Genomic DNA, 14,278 nt, shown 5'->3' with positions numbered 1-14,278 from the left:
CTCTCATCATCACTTGATCTGTTACATATTTATTGATGAATTTGCTTATTGTGAATGGCAGAATATAAGCTCTCTGAAAGCAAGGGCGTCCTGTTTTGGTCACTGATGTATTCCCAGCGCTTAGGACACATAGCAGGTGCTCAGTAAAAATATTTGTGAGCCAAGCAGGTTAATGAATGCACGGACACAATAGTGGAACTAAAATTCAGATCCAGGTCTGTGTGACTTCAAAGCCTGTAGGCTTTCCTCTCTGTCAGCTAGCCTTCTTTGGAGTTATTTCTATGAGCTAAAAGCCTCCAGGAGCTACTCCTCACTCCAAGATTCGCTTGTTCTGTCATGGTCTTGCTGGTTTTTCCCCCTTTTGGGCACCGTAGTTAGAGACCCGCTTCTAGCTTAATTTTTCATGGTACCACATGGCCTTTAGGAAAAGTCTAAAATCTTGAGCCTGGCATACACAGCCTCCCCATCTCCTGATCCTGACATCCTTCTCTAGTCTGCCCTGCTGACCCCAGCAGGGGTGCCCCAAGGCCAGCTAAGCACTTGCAGCTCCCGTCCACCCCAGATTCTGTCCTATGCTCATTTGCTGCCATAACACAGTGCACCAGACTGGATGCCTTAGTCAATCGAGATGTGTTTTCTCTTGGTTCCAGCAGCGAGAAGTCTGAGTATGCGAGGGTTCAGGGGAGGATCTGCTCCAGGCCCCTCTCCTTGGCTGTGAACAGCTGTCTTCCCCTATGTCTTCACGCTGTCGTCCCTCTGTACACGTCTGTGTCCTGATTTCCTCTTCTTATAAGGACACCAGTCATATTGGACTAGGGTCCTTCCATACGACCTCATTCGACCTTCATTACCTCTTCAAAGGCCCTGTCTCCAAATACAGTCACACTGTGAGGTGCTGGGGTAGGACTTAAATATGAACTCCTGGGGACACAATTCAGCCCCTAACATCTGGCCGGGCCAACTCGATCCCCTAGCCCTCCCCTTCTCTGACTCCACACCCCGAAGGGGGCATCTTTCTTTTTCTGCACTCCCTTGAATTGCCTGCCCCACCTGCACAGGGCATGCTAGGTTGGAATAACTGCTTTTTATGTATTTTCCTCTCTTCATTCGACCATGAAGTCCTTGAGGCCATCTGAAAGACTCACTTGGGAGCCTGCTTTTGGTCTTAGCACAAGGCCCACACACAGTAGGTGTTTTGGAGATGACTGAGCACAGGCAGAAACAAATGGCAGGAGGCACAGAACGGACAGGTTTTGAGGCACTTCTTCTTGTTGTTAAAATCTCTTGCTGCTTACTATCTCCTGAAACAATGCCCTGGAGCAGACGAAATAACAAACTGCCAAGAACTATAGCAAACTCCGGGAGATAGTGAAGGACCCGGAAGCCTGGCAAGCTGCAGTTCACGGGGTCGCAAAGAGTCAGACATGACTTGGTGAATGAACAAGTCAAGAGTAAGAGTTCCTTCTGACTTTTTCTGGAGTCAACTCACTGTGTTTTGAGAAACTGAGGCCACTGAGACTCCTTGCATTTAATTCTGACTGCTTTCACTAGTTGACTTTGTGAGCTTGGATTGCAGTTCACTTAACCACTGTGAGCACCTGTTTCCCTCTGACACATGGGCATCATCACCTCTGACCTGTTATGAGCATCAGAGAAAACAATAGGAGGCTGAATGCTTTGAAAAAATTCAGCTTTGTTCAGATGAAGATGTTATGTTATTGAATTCTAAATGGTGACATAGAAATTATTTCCCTTGAGTATTGTATGTATTTCTGTTAAATAATAGAACTTTCCTGATTTGGAATAATTGAGGGGAGAGGGTGTTTGTGAATTAGAGATAAGTCTGAATTATGGTACCCTGCAAAATTTTTATTACTTTCAAATTAATGCGAATTGATGACTAACCCTTTATTGTCAAGACATGGTCCCTTGGGAGCATTGCTTTAATGAACAGATAAGCATCATGGGTAATTAAGCATTCACTATAAATAAGAGGGAGCAAACTGAGTAATTTTTAAAGCACTGGGAAACTTTTTCTTATGAAAGCTAGCCATCCTCCAAGTACCCTTGGTGTACTTGGCAAATATTTTCATGATACTCCACTTAGGTCAGATTGTGAAAAATTCTGAGTAAGCAGGATGGTGAGTCAATGAAGCGTGGCTATTCCCCAAGTGACAGGCTGGGGATGGTGCTCAGAGTGGCAGGTGCTGGCAACCAGCAACCTTGTGAATTGCCCAGGACCCCTCAAGCCTGCAGATGGCTGAAGAGCTGGCAATACATCCAACAGCTACACCCCCATCACACACATGCACATGACCTTACACACACAGCCATTTCTCATTTGCATGTGTTCTTGCATACCTAATTACATATGCACTTACATGAAAGTCATGCGCAATCACATAACACAACTATTCCTACACTCACAGATATGCATACACCCAATCTTATGTGTACACACACACAACACAACAAAGATAATCACAAAGGTTGAGCGTGCCACTTAGGATCCCAATCCTGGGTAAGAGATAAAGGGTCTCAGGGGACTCCACGCATGTCTTTCTTCCAGAGATGAGAGTACACAAGATGGGCTCACTCTGCTTCCAAAAAGCATGAGATAGGACTCTTTACTCTCCAACTTGTCAGGGAGAAAGCAGAGCATCCCTAGAAAAGAATGACAGAAACAAAAATCAGGAAACTAAGAAGACAACAATAATGGTGAAAAGATATTGGGCACTTGCCATATGCATCTGTGCTAAGAATTTTCTTGCATTTCTCCCCTGCTTCTTGTGAGAATCTCATGAGGAAGGGGATATTATCATCGCCATTTTACAGATGAGGAAACTGAGGCTAAAGAGGCTAAGTGACTCGTTTAAAGTACCATAGTTAGAATGTGCTGAGCCAAGAGTCAAACCCAGGCTTGCCCAAACTCTGTATGAAATTCAGAACAGATGGACCTGAACCAAATAAAAACTGACAAGACAGAGTGTGTGTGTGTGTTCAAGGGTTTACACTGAATAGGGGAAGAAGGAGAGGGGAACTGGTGCTCTGGGAGATACAACAGCCCATGGGAGTAGGAGGAAAGCCAAGCCCCTGGGACAACCTCCAACATTAAGGAATCTGAAGCTGACTTCAATGGAAAGGACACATGGCGATTTGTGTCTCCCCACTGAGAGTCTAGAGTCAGATACCTGAAGTAATTGTAGTCAGCAATTTATGGAGCATTTATGGAGAAACTGCTAAACACTTTAGAAACAACATATCCTCTGATTCACTCAATAACCATACAAAAGAGGTGCAGTTACTAACTTCACTTTACAGGTGAGAAAACAGGCTCAGAGAAGTTACAAAGGCAGGGAGCTAGTGAGTAACAGAACTGGGATTCAAACTCAGGTCTGGCTTACTCCAAATCCTATGCTCTCTTGTTTCATTGCCTGTACCTGACTTGTCTTGCTGGAAGATGTGCTAAGAATCATCGTGGCTTTGACCACATCCCTGAATGGAAAAATGGGTACTAACAGAGATTCTGGAGTCTTGGCACTTTTTCCTACAGATTACTGGAATTGGAAAGGAAGAAGAGGAGGCAAGAATTATTAGGTGGTGTTGAAAATGTTTGAATTTCTGGACAGTGGTTTAAGAGATTGGAGTGATGAGAAGTCTTGGTTAACAAGCCGTGGTCAACAAACATTATCGTGCTTTGTTCTTGTTTTTATTTTACTTATTAAGCTGGAGCTCTTGGACCCAACCCAACAGACATTCAGTGGAATGTACAGGAGGAAGAACACCCACATCTGCTCACCGTGGGAAAGATAGCTTTTATTCCACAACTGTATTTTGAACACAGTGATAATGGTTGGAGAGAAAGTCATGACAACACTCCCTTTGATCTCGAAGACCTGTGAGAATGTTAGAGGTCAACGAATGAGGAGCAAGCGGGAGAGAATGGAAGAGACGGCAATCTTTTATCAGAACCGTGGACAGCAGCCAAGCAGGCATGGATGGGGAGCTGTCCTGGGTACTAGTGCTAACAGCTGGGAGAAGAGGACATTTATCAAGTCGGCTATGTGCCAGGCACCATTCCAATGCTGTACAAATGGCATCTCATGTAACATGTCCAATGGGCCTCCAATGTAGATGTCATTTCTCCCATTTTACATATGCAAATATTGAAGATCAATGAAAGAGAGCATCTTGTCCACATACTCACAGTAAATAATAGAGCTGGGATTCGAACCTACAAATATCTGGCTATTGATCTAGTCCCTCTTCCCTGCTATCTCCCACCCTTAAGACCCCCCACCCCCCATTCTGATCAGAGTGGGGACTCTACCTCAAATCTCTCTAGGGCAATCATCAAAAACAAGTGATCTTGGGCCCAGGCTAGTGAGGGCCTGATTTGTGAGTCTTTTGGTACTGGGAGCAGAACCCCTGCGAAATGAAGTATCTTATTCGCTCTCAGCCATGCACCCGTCTTTCAACCATGCCCAAAACTTTGATCAGCGGAAGACAGTGGCAGCCCTGGCTGATAAAGGGGACGAGGTGTCATGCAGGCCACCTGAGATGAAGGCACAGAGATCTTCACCACAGGCTCAGGTTTCCCATTTCAGAACCCTTTCACATTAGCAGAGGTTATAACACTGCATCAGCAGTCTCATCCCCTCTCCCCCAGGGGGTGCTGCCCAACTGACATCCAGCACCTCCTGCTCCCTGAGCCCCAATTCTGAGCCCTACTGCTTTCCATGGGAAAATAAGGCTGAAGGGCTGGGCTGAGCTCTTTAGAAGGACTTTGAATTCTGAGCTACAGAATTTAGATTCTTTGACACAGAAAATGTGGAGCCCCCCCAAAAACCACCATCCATTTTTTTAAAAGTCTATACGAAGACCTGGGCATGGTACTTGGCCATTTCCATACATTTTGTCATAAAATCTTCACCACAATCTTGTATCCCTCGTGGCTCAGTCAGTAAAGAATCTGCCTGCAATGTAGGAGATGGGGATTTGATCCCTGGGTCGGAAAGATCCCCTGGAGAAGTAAATGGCAACCCACTCCAATATTCTTGCCTGGAGAATTCCATGGACAGGGGAGCCTGGTGGGCTAAAGTCATGGGGTCACAAGAGTTGGACACAACTTGGTGACTAAACCACCACCACCATCTTGTAATAGACTACTGTGAGATAGTTACAATCATCCCATTTTACAGGTGATGAAACTGAGGTCCAGGGGTGGGGGACTTGTCTGAGGTCACAGAGCTGACTCTGGGGGCAGAATCAGGATGAAAACTCTGGCCTGTGTAACTCCTAGTTCTGCACTCACCCTCTCATGTCCAGGGAGTGGCCAAGGACTCTCTGAAGGCCAAGGACCTAGAGCTCAGGAGAAGGCCTGAGATGGAGGCTGGGACCGAGAGGGCTTAAGGGTCTGTTTTATTAGGGGTGGAGTCACCACTGTTGCAGCCATCAACCCACCTTATAGGGAGATTACATGGGAACCATACAAATTACTGGTACTTTCTAGGAAGAAAGATTTATTTGGGGCTGTCTACATGGGCATGGGGGTGGTGGTCTCTGGACTGTCAAGAAGGGGCCTGAAGCTAGGAGTGGTTCATGCTAAAGGAGTGCCTTAGAGGTTATTCCAAAGACCAGAGAGCCACTCCCACCAGAGGCAATCCAGCTTTAGTCTTTGAGCATCTGTTCCCAGGCCTCCCAGCCCCACAAATTCTCTCCCCTTCCTCCCAGATCCAAGCAGTTCTCCCAGGCCACACCCAGAGGAATCCTCCTCATGGTCACCTCTAGACAGATCATTCTCATCCTAAAAAGATGCCTCTGCAAGACAAGTTTTCCTCACTTGTAAAGAGGGAATAGTAATATCCATCCAGAAGTGTCACTAGCCAGGCTTGCGAGGGTGAGACATGATCAGTGGGTTGCCTGGGCAAGCCCTGGGCCACCAGGTGATCCCAGGACAGTGAGCCAGTAATCTGGGTCTGAGAGCATCAGTGGTCTGGCAGGCACAGAAGGGAGGCTTAAATTAGTGGCCACTCTGGAAGCTGTCCAAGGCCTTTGCAATTCTGAGCTCACCCCCAAAGCACCCCCTAACCCAGGCTTTTGATCACTCTGCATTCCTTTTTGTTCGCGTTCAGTCATGATGAATCAACTGTAAGTCCCCAAAGGTGTTATTTTCTCTCACTTCTGGGACATTGCCAACGCCGCCCTCTGGCTGAAGCTCTCCTCCACTCTGATTCACCAGCTAGTTCCTGCTGCACCTTCAGGTAAAGACTTCAGCTTAGACACCACTTCCCTGAGGGAGCTTTCCTTGATTCCCTGCCTGGGCAAGTATCACTGCTCTGTGCTCCCAGGGTGCATGTGCACTGGGCTGTGGGGTGACTTGGGGGCTGAATGGAAAATGAGGCAGGAGAGGCGAGGGTCACTGCCTCCATAATCAACACCTATTGCTGGAGAGGGAGCAGCAAGCAGCAGGAGGTGTGGGCTGGGGCTGCGGCGCACCACTGTGGCGGCCACCTGCAAGGTTTCCTGAGCTCAGCCTCTCCTGGGAGGGGCCCAGGTGTGGCGCTTTGTGAAGCTGGCCCCGAGGGTGGCTCTGCTTACTGGGCAGGTTGGAGTGGGAGGTAGCAGCCGGTCCTCAGAGGATCCGGGCCACCAGCTGGCAGGGCTTGGTGCAGCACGCCCAACCCCCAGGCTCTTACCTTCAAGAGGGGCCAGGGCAGGCAGGGAGGAAGTCTATGCCAGGACCCAGGTCTGCACAAACTCAAGTCAGTACACTTGGTGTGTGACCCTGGATGTGGCCAACATTAAAATGTGTGACTGTAAGTCTGCTGGGAACCGACTATCTGTTTATGTGTCTGTATGTATCTTTGTACGCAAGCGTGCCGTATGTGGGGGTCCATTCGCATATGTGTGCACCAGTGTGTCAACACCTGTAGTCTGTGTGTGAACTCGTGGGTATGTGACATATGCAGCTGTGTGTTAGCAAATAATTGTGCATGTGGCTTCGGACTTTTACCCACTGGGATTGAATTCCCAGTTCAGCCACTTCGGAGCTCTGTGACCTCAAGCAAGTCACTTCGCTTCTCTGAGCCTTGTTTTCCTCATCTGTAAAATGGGGATGAAAATTACCATGCACATCCTGATTTTTGCAAAGGGATTCAGTAAAGCAGTTTATGTTAATTACTTAGCACACTGCTTTGTTAACTGGAAACACTTAATAAATATTGGCAATTAACCTTTGTATTATATGTGGTTGTCTGAATTTATGTGTATATCTCTTATGTGTCTATGAATTTATGCATGTGTTTATGGGTCAGTCTGGGTTTAGGCATACATTATCCTGTGTTTATGTGTAAACACATATGTATGTGTGGGTATGTGCCTATATTTCACCTTTTAAATAAACTCTCTATGATTCCCTTGGAAGCTCAGGTGCCAGGGCAGCCACTAGGAATGAGATTTATGCTCTTGTGCACGCGTTCTCTGTTGATTCAGTTGAGTCCGACTCTTGGTGACCCTAAGGGTTGGAGCCCACTCGGCTCCTCTGTCCATGGGATTTTCCCAGCAAGAATACTGGAGTGGGTTGTCATTTTCTTCATGAGAGGATCTTCCCAGCCCAGGGAAGGGATCGAGCCTGCGTCTTCTGTGTCTGCTGCAATGCAGGCACGTTCTTTACCACTGAGCCACCTTGGAAGTCCTGAGATTTATGCTCCTAACACATCTTAAAACCTCCTTCCCTGACCCTTAGTCTTTGAAAAGAGATGATTGTTATTTCAAAAAATAAAAATCTGAGTTCTCTGGAACTCACACACGTATCAAGCCCCCATGCCCAGGCAACATGTATGCACACACATGTACATGCATATTGTTGTGTTGTTGTTTAGCCGCTGCATCGTGTCCGACTCTTTTGTGACCCCATGGCCTCTAGCCTGCCAGGCTCCTCTGTTCATGGGATTCTCCAGGCAAGAATACTGGAGTGGGTTGCCATTTCCTTCTCCAGGGGATCTTCCCAACCCAGGGGTCAAACCTGCAGGGGTCAAACCCCCTCCAGGGGTCTCCTGCACCAGCAAGGGGATTTTTTACCACTGAGCCACCAGGGAAGTCCCGTACATACATATTCATGTCCATGACTGTCCATGGCTCACCTGTGTAGCCCTGTCCGCAGCTCAGGAGCCAACACAACTAGCAGGCAACAACTGCCAAGTCACTTCAGTCGTGTCCGACTCTGTGCGACCCCAGAGATGGCAGCCCACCAGGCTCCCCTGTCCCTGGGGTTCTCCAGGCAAGAACACTAGAGTGGGTTGCCATTTCCTTCTCCAATGCATGAAAGTGAAAAGTGAAAGTGAAGTTGCTCAGTCGTGTCCGACTCTTAGCAACCCCGTGGACTGCAGCCCACCTGGCTCCTCCATCCGTGGGATTTTCCAGGCAAGAGTACTGGAGTGGGGTGCCATTGACAACTAGTACTTCCTAACTGAGTGATTCCATCTTGACCTTGGCAGGGAGCAGAAGTTCTTGCAAGCAGAAAGAGTCCTGAGCATGACAGCTAGAGAAGGGTGGGCCTTGAACCCTGCCTCCAATTCAGGGCCATTGTCACCGCGTGTACCTTACAACAAAAAGCACGGATCTGAAGTCAGACGGATGTGGGTTCAAGCCCTGCTCCCACATTGGCCCCGAGAAATAGGAGGATTGCACTTGGCAGCAGTTTCTCTGAGCCTTTTGCCTGGACCCAACCCCAACCCTGGTCACTGCAAATTGAGGAGACTCAGACCTAGTCTTTCCTCAGGAAGTTCCGATCCCAACAGACCATCCCAGCATGTGACACATGCAAGGAATTGTGGGGGATGACTGGGGGCTCATGGAAGGTAGAGTCCAGCCAGTCCGGGGACCAGGAGGCTTTGCTACTTGAAAGGCAGACTAGGGGGATGGATAATGAAATTAAGAGTAAGTGTTCAGGTCTGTTGAATCTAATACATTTTATTCATTTATTTTTATTTTATTTTTATTATTTTTTTGGTAATTTTTATTTTTACTTTATTTTGCTTTACAATACTGTATTGGTTTTGCCATACATTGACATGAATCAGCCACGGGTGTACATGAATTCCCAATCCTGAACCCCCCTCCCACCTCCCACCCCATATCATCTCTCTGGATCATCCCCGTGCACCAGCCCCAAGCATCCTGTATCCTGTATCGAACCTAGACTGGTGATTCATTTCTTACCTGATAGTATACATGTTTCAGTGCCATTCTTCCAAATCATCCCACCCTCTCCCTCTCCCACAGAGTCTAAAATTCTGTTCTATACATCTGTGTCTCTTTTGCTGTCTCACATAGAGGGTTATCATTACCATCTTTCTAAATTCCATATATATGTGTTAGTATACTGTATTGGTGTTTTTCTTTCTGGCTTACTTCATTGTGTATAACAGGCTCCAGTTTCATCCACCTCATTAGAACTGATTCAAATGTATTCTTTTTAATGGCTGAGTAATACTCCATTGTGTATATGTACCACAGCTTTCTTATCCATTTATCTGCTGATGGACATCTAGGTTGTTTCCATGTCCTGGCTATTATAAACAGTGCTGCGATGAACATTGGGCTACACGTGTCTCTTTCAATTCTGGTTTCCTCGGTGTGTATGCCCAGCAGTGGGATTGCTGGGTCATAAGGCAGTTCTATTTGCAAATTTTTAAGGACTCTCCACACTGTTCTCCATACTGGCTGTACTAGTTTGCATTCCCACCAACAGTGTAAGAGGGTTCCCTTTTCTCCACACCCTCTCCAGCATTTATTGCTTGTAGAGTTTTGGATTGCTGCCTGAATCTAATACATTTTAAAATGGAGTTTATAGTCATACCCCAGTTGTTGTTGTTGTTAACATTTTGACTATTCACAATAGCCAAAAGGTGGAAACCACCCAAATGTCCATTAGTGGATGAATGGGTAAACAAAATGTGATCATTTTGTGGGCATGAAATATCATTCAGCCTTATAAGGAAGAAAATTCAGACACAGGCTACAACATGAATGAACCTTGAGGATGTTATGCTAAGTGAAATAAACCAGGCATGAAAGGACAACACGGCCTGATTCTGCTTATGTGAGGTACCTAGAATAATTAAAATTGGGCTTCCCTGATAACTCAGTTGGTAAAGCATCCACCTGCAATGCAGGAGACCCCAGTTTGATTCCTGGGTCGGGAAGATCCCCTGGAGAAGAGATAGGCTACCCACTCCAGTATTCTTGGGCTTTGTTGGTGGCTCAGCTGGTAAAGAATCTGCCTGCAATGCGGGAGAGCTGGGTTCAATCTCTGGGTTGGGAAGATCCCCTGGAGAAGGGAAAAGCTACCCACTCCAGTATTCTGGCCTGGAGAATTCCATGGGCTGTATAGTCCATAGGGTCACAAACAGTCGAACATGACTGAACAACTTTCACTTTATAGAAAGTAGTAGAATGGTGCTCACATGGGAAATGGAGGGAGGGGTTAGGGAGAGTTGTTGTTTAACGGGTACAGAATTTCAGTTTTGCAAGATGGGAAATGTTCTAGAGTACAGCAGAAACCAACACAATATTGTAAAGCAATTATCCTTCAATTAAAAATAAATTTAAAAGCATTCTAGAGATAGAGGGTGATGACGGTTGTGCAACATGGCTATACATATGAAGATACTTAATGCTACATGATGGGGTTCAGATGATAGATTTTACATTATGTAGATTTTACCACAATGAAAAATGGAATTTGTATTTACATTTTTTAAAGTCGGATTTATTGGGGTAAAATTTACACAGTAAAATTCACCCTTTTGAGTGTGTAGTTCTACGAATTTTGACAAACAGTGCCACAATCAATATATGGAACATTTCCATCATTCAAAAGTTCCTTCGCGCTCCTCTATCATCAGTGATCCCCAACCCCCAGCCCAACCCAGCCCGTGGCAAACAATGATCTCTTTTCTGTCACTGTAGTTTTTTCTTTAACGTCATATAAATGGAATCATACAGAATGCAGTCTTTTGAGTCTGGCTTCTTTCACTTAGCATAAGGCATCTGAAATTCCCCATACTGTGGGTATTGACAGTTCTTTCCTTTCTATTGCTGAGTAGTATTCCAGTGCAAAAATGTATCACAGTTTATCCATTCACCATCAAGTTATTTCCAGTTTAGGATGATTATAAATAAAAATGCTGTGAACATTCTCAAATAGGTTTTACGTGGATGTATGTTTTCACTTCTTTTGGGCATGTACCCAGGAGTGAGATTGCATAAATGAATATTTAGATAGTTATACCTCTTTGTTTTTATTTTTATTTTTTCTAGTAGCTTATTTCATTGTGTTTTTACCAAAACATCTCTCCATGATGGAAGTGGGGAAAAACTCTGGCTTGATTCTATCCCAGTGTTAGTTTGAGAAGCTCTAGTTTAGAAGGGGTCAGTAGATGAAGTACTGAGGTGAAGGCTTTTCAGCAGAGAGAATAACAGGTGCTAAGGCCCAGGGGGAAGGAGAGCGCTTGGCACACCTAGAGGACTGGGAGCCTCAGAGGGTCAGGGGCGGCTGGTAAGCCCTGGGGCTAAGAATGGGGTCAGAGACCAGCTGGTGCAGGATAGGGCTGAATTGAGACTTTATCTGGAGTGGGGTGAGGAGAACCATTGAAGGATCTTAAACAGAAGAGGAAAATGATTTGATTTACATTTCAAAAAAGTTCCTCTGGCAGCTCCCAGGCCAAAGATAAGGAGACCTAGGGTGTTGGAGCAGTGAGGCATAGTGTGATTTGGATTTGGGGGTGAGCTAGATGTCGGTGGGGAGTAAGGCTTTAAGGGGGTTGGGGGGCCCCCAACTTCCCTCCCTTGGGCCAGGTGCCCCTGCAGGGGCGTCAGTGGGAGGGTGCTTGAGGAGGGTGGCAGTCAGACAGGGGCTTGGAGACCTCCCAGTACTGCGGCTGCAGGGCCTGCCTCCAGGAGTGCCTCCTCAGCCCAATCTGGACCCAATTCAGCTGTCACTCAGGCAGGCCAGGCCTCTGAAAGGCCTCCAGAGAGCGGGTGATTTGTGCGGGCCAGGCCAGCCCATTGTCCCACTGGGATTCGGTCTTTGCCAAGAGTAACAAAGAACTCAGCAAAGAGCTGGCTCTGGGCTTGGTGCAGGGGGAGGGGGAGGGGGAAGGAGCGGGGCTCACCTCAGGACCAGGCAAGGCGGAAGGAAGGTGTGGCTTTTAGCCTTCTCCGCAGGCGTGTGTGAGTCTGTGGGTGTTGGAGCTTGTGTGCACATAGTCCTACGCTGCGTGGAGGTGCAGAAGTGTACACGTGAATATCTATGCTTTTGCATCTGTGTGTGTGTGTATCTAGAGCTCTATGTGATATTCGCTGCCTGACCCTCCAGATCCTCTCTCCACTCTGCTCTGTGTCCCCTAAGGAGCCCGAGCCAGGCACATATCAACCAGACTCCGGCTGGCTCCTATTAATAGTTGAGTTCAGCCAACTGTGGCTCAGCTGGTGAAGAAACCGCCTGCAATGCAGGAGACCTGGGTTGGGAAGATCCCCTGGAGAAGGGGAAAGGGTACCCACTCCAGTATTCTGGCCTGGAGAATTCCATGGACCGTATAGTCCATGGGGGTCGCAAAGAACTGTACACGACCGAGCGACTTTCACTTTCATTTTTCACTTTTGGCCAACATCAGGCCCAGCCAGCAGATAGAAGGGCAGGGGTCTGGACAGGTTGGCTCCTTCCCCATCAGCCTGTGGATCGACAGTGGCTGTGGTCCCGTCTGACCACCACAGTTTCTGTTGGGTCTGTTGGTCCCCTGTTGGTCCCCTGACAAGCTTCAGCTCTTGCCAACTCCCACAGTCCCTCCCTTTCCTGACCCTTCAGGCCCTGGGCTGGTGACCTGGTTCCCTGCTACAGCTAGCTCCCAGGCGGTCACTGTGGCTTTTCATTTGCCCTTCATCCTTTCCTCACTCTTATAAATAGGCTCTTTGTTAAATTTTTCTCACCCGGTTTGAGTGTTTCTTGCTAGGCTCCTGACTGAGACAGCAGGTGCAGACGTTGAGCAAGTGATCACGTGTGGACAGTACCTCTCTTGGTAGGGCTGTGCCTGGATACACCTGCAGGCACATCAGTGTGTCTTGCTGTTGCTGTTGTTCAGTTGCTCAGTCATGTCTGACTCTTTGTGACTCCATGGACTGCAGCACACCAGAAACAGAAATTCAACGCACAAAATGTTATCACTATGCAGCTATTAAATGGCTTAAAAAGAGAAGGGAGGTAAAAAAAGGAAGGAAGGCAGGAAAGGGGAGAGAAGGAGTGAGGAAAGCAAGTGAAATAGAGAAGAAAGAAGGAAAGACTGACAATAGTAGGTATGGATGAGGCTGCAGAGCAGCTTGACTCTTTGCGACCCCGTGGACTGTAGCCCACCAGGCTCCTCCGTCCATGGAATTCTCCAGGCAAGAATACTGGGGTGGGTTGCCATTTCCTTCTCCAGGGGATCGTCCTGACCCAGGATTCAAACCCAGGTCTCCCACACTGCAGGCAGATTCTTTACCTTCTGAGCCACCAGGGAAGCTCCAGTGTGTATTGTGCACATGTACAAATATGCATGGGCTTTGTACACGTGGGCACCCTTCTGTGTGCCCACGTGACCATTTGTGAATCGGGGCAGATGACACAGATGCCTATGTGGGTATGCACACGTGCATTTTTTATTGTGTTTCTATATGTCTGTGGGTGTGTATGTCAGCTGTGTTTGGGGTTTTGGAGTAGGATGATTGTGAGAGGCTATGAATGTGGGCTGACAGAGTCACAATGGGAAGGAGGCCTGATAGTGGCAGCCACAGTCTCCTCCTACAGGCTCCCAGGCAGCTGAGGATCACAGAGTGGCTCCTCCCAGGCTCCCTCTTGGGGCCTCTTAAGAAGCCATGCCCTTCCAAAGGGACCTGATCCCAGGAGTTCAGCTTGTTTTGTTCAACAAAGATCACTGGAGACCCTCACTGCTTCTATAACTACCTTCTGGGATGCCCCCTCCCCTGTTCCAGGCTAGGGGAAGGTAACTTCCTTTAATGGCAGTTTTAGGATCTCAAATGAGGTGCAACATCAGACAATGTTCAGAGAGCAGAACCCATTCTTGCTGAAAGGGTTAATATCTTTACTCCATAAAAGGCTTATGCAAGAAAGACAGGAAACCCAGGAGTTATAAAGAACACCACAAAAATAAAATATTTTATGCAGTAAAAGAATCAAAGAAATTTAAAAGACAAACAAACTGGGAATAAGTATCTGTAA

Source organism: Capricornis sumatraensis, chromosome 1, assembly GCF_032405125.1.
Source record: "Capricornis sumatraensis isolate serow.1 chromosome 1, serow.2, whole genome shotgun sequence".
Lineage (NCBI taxonomy): Eukaryota > Metazoa > Chordata > Mammalia > Artiodactyla > Bovidae > Capricornis > Capricornis sumatraensis.
Note: the sequence above shows the minus strand (reverse complement) of the source record.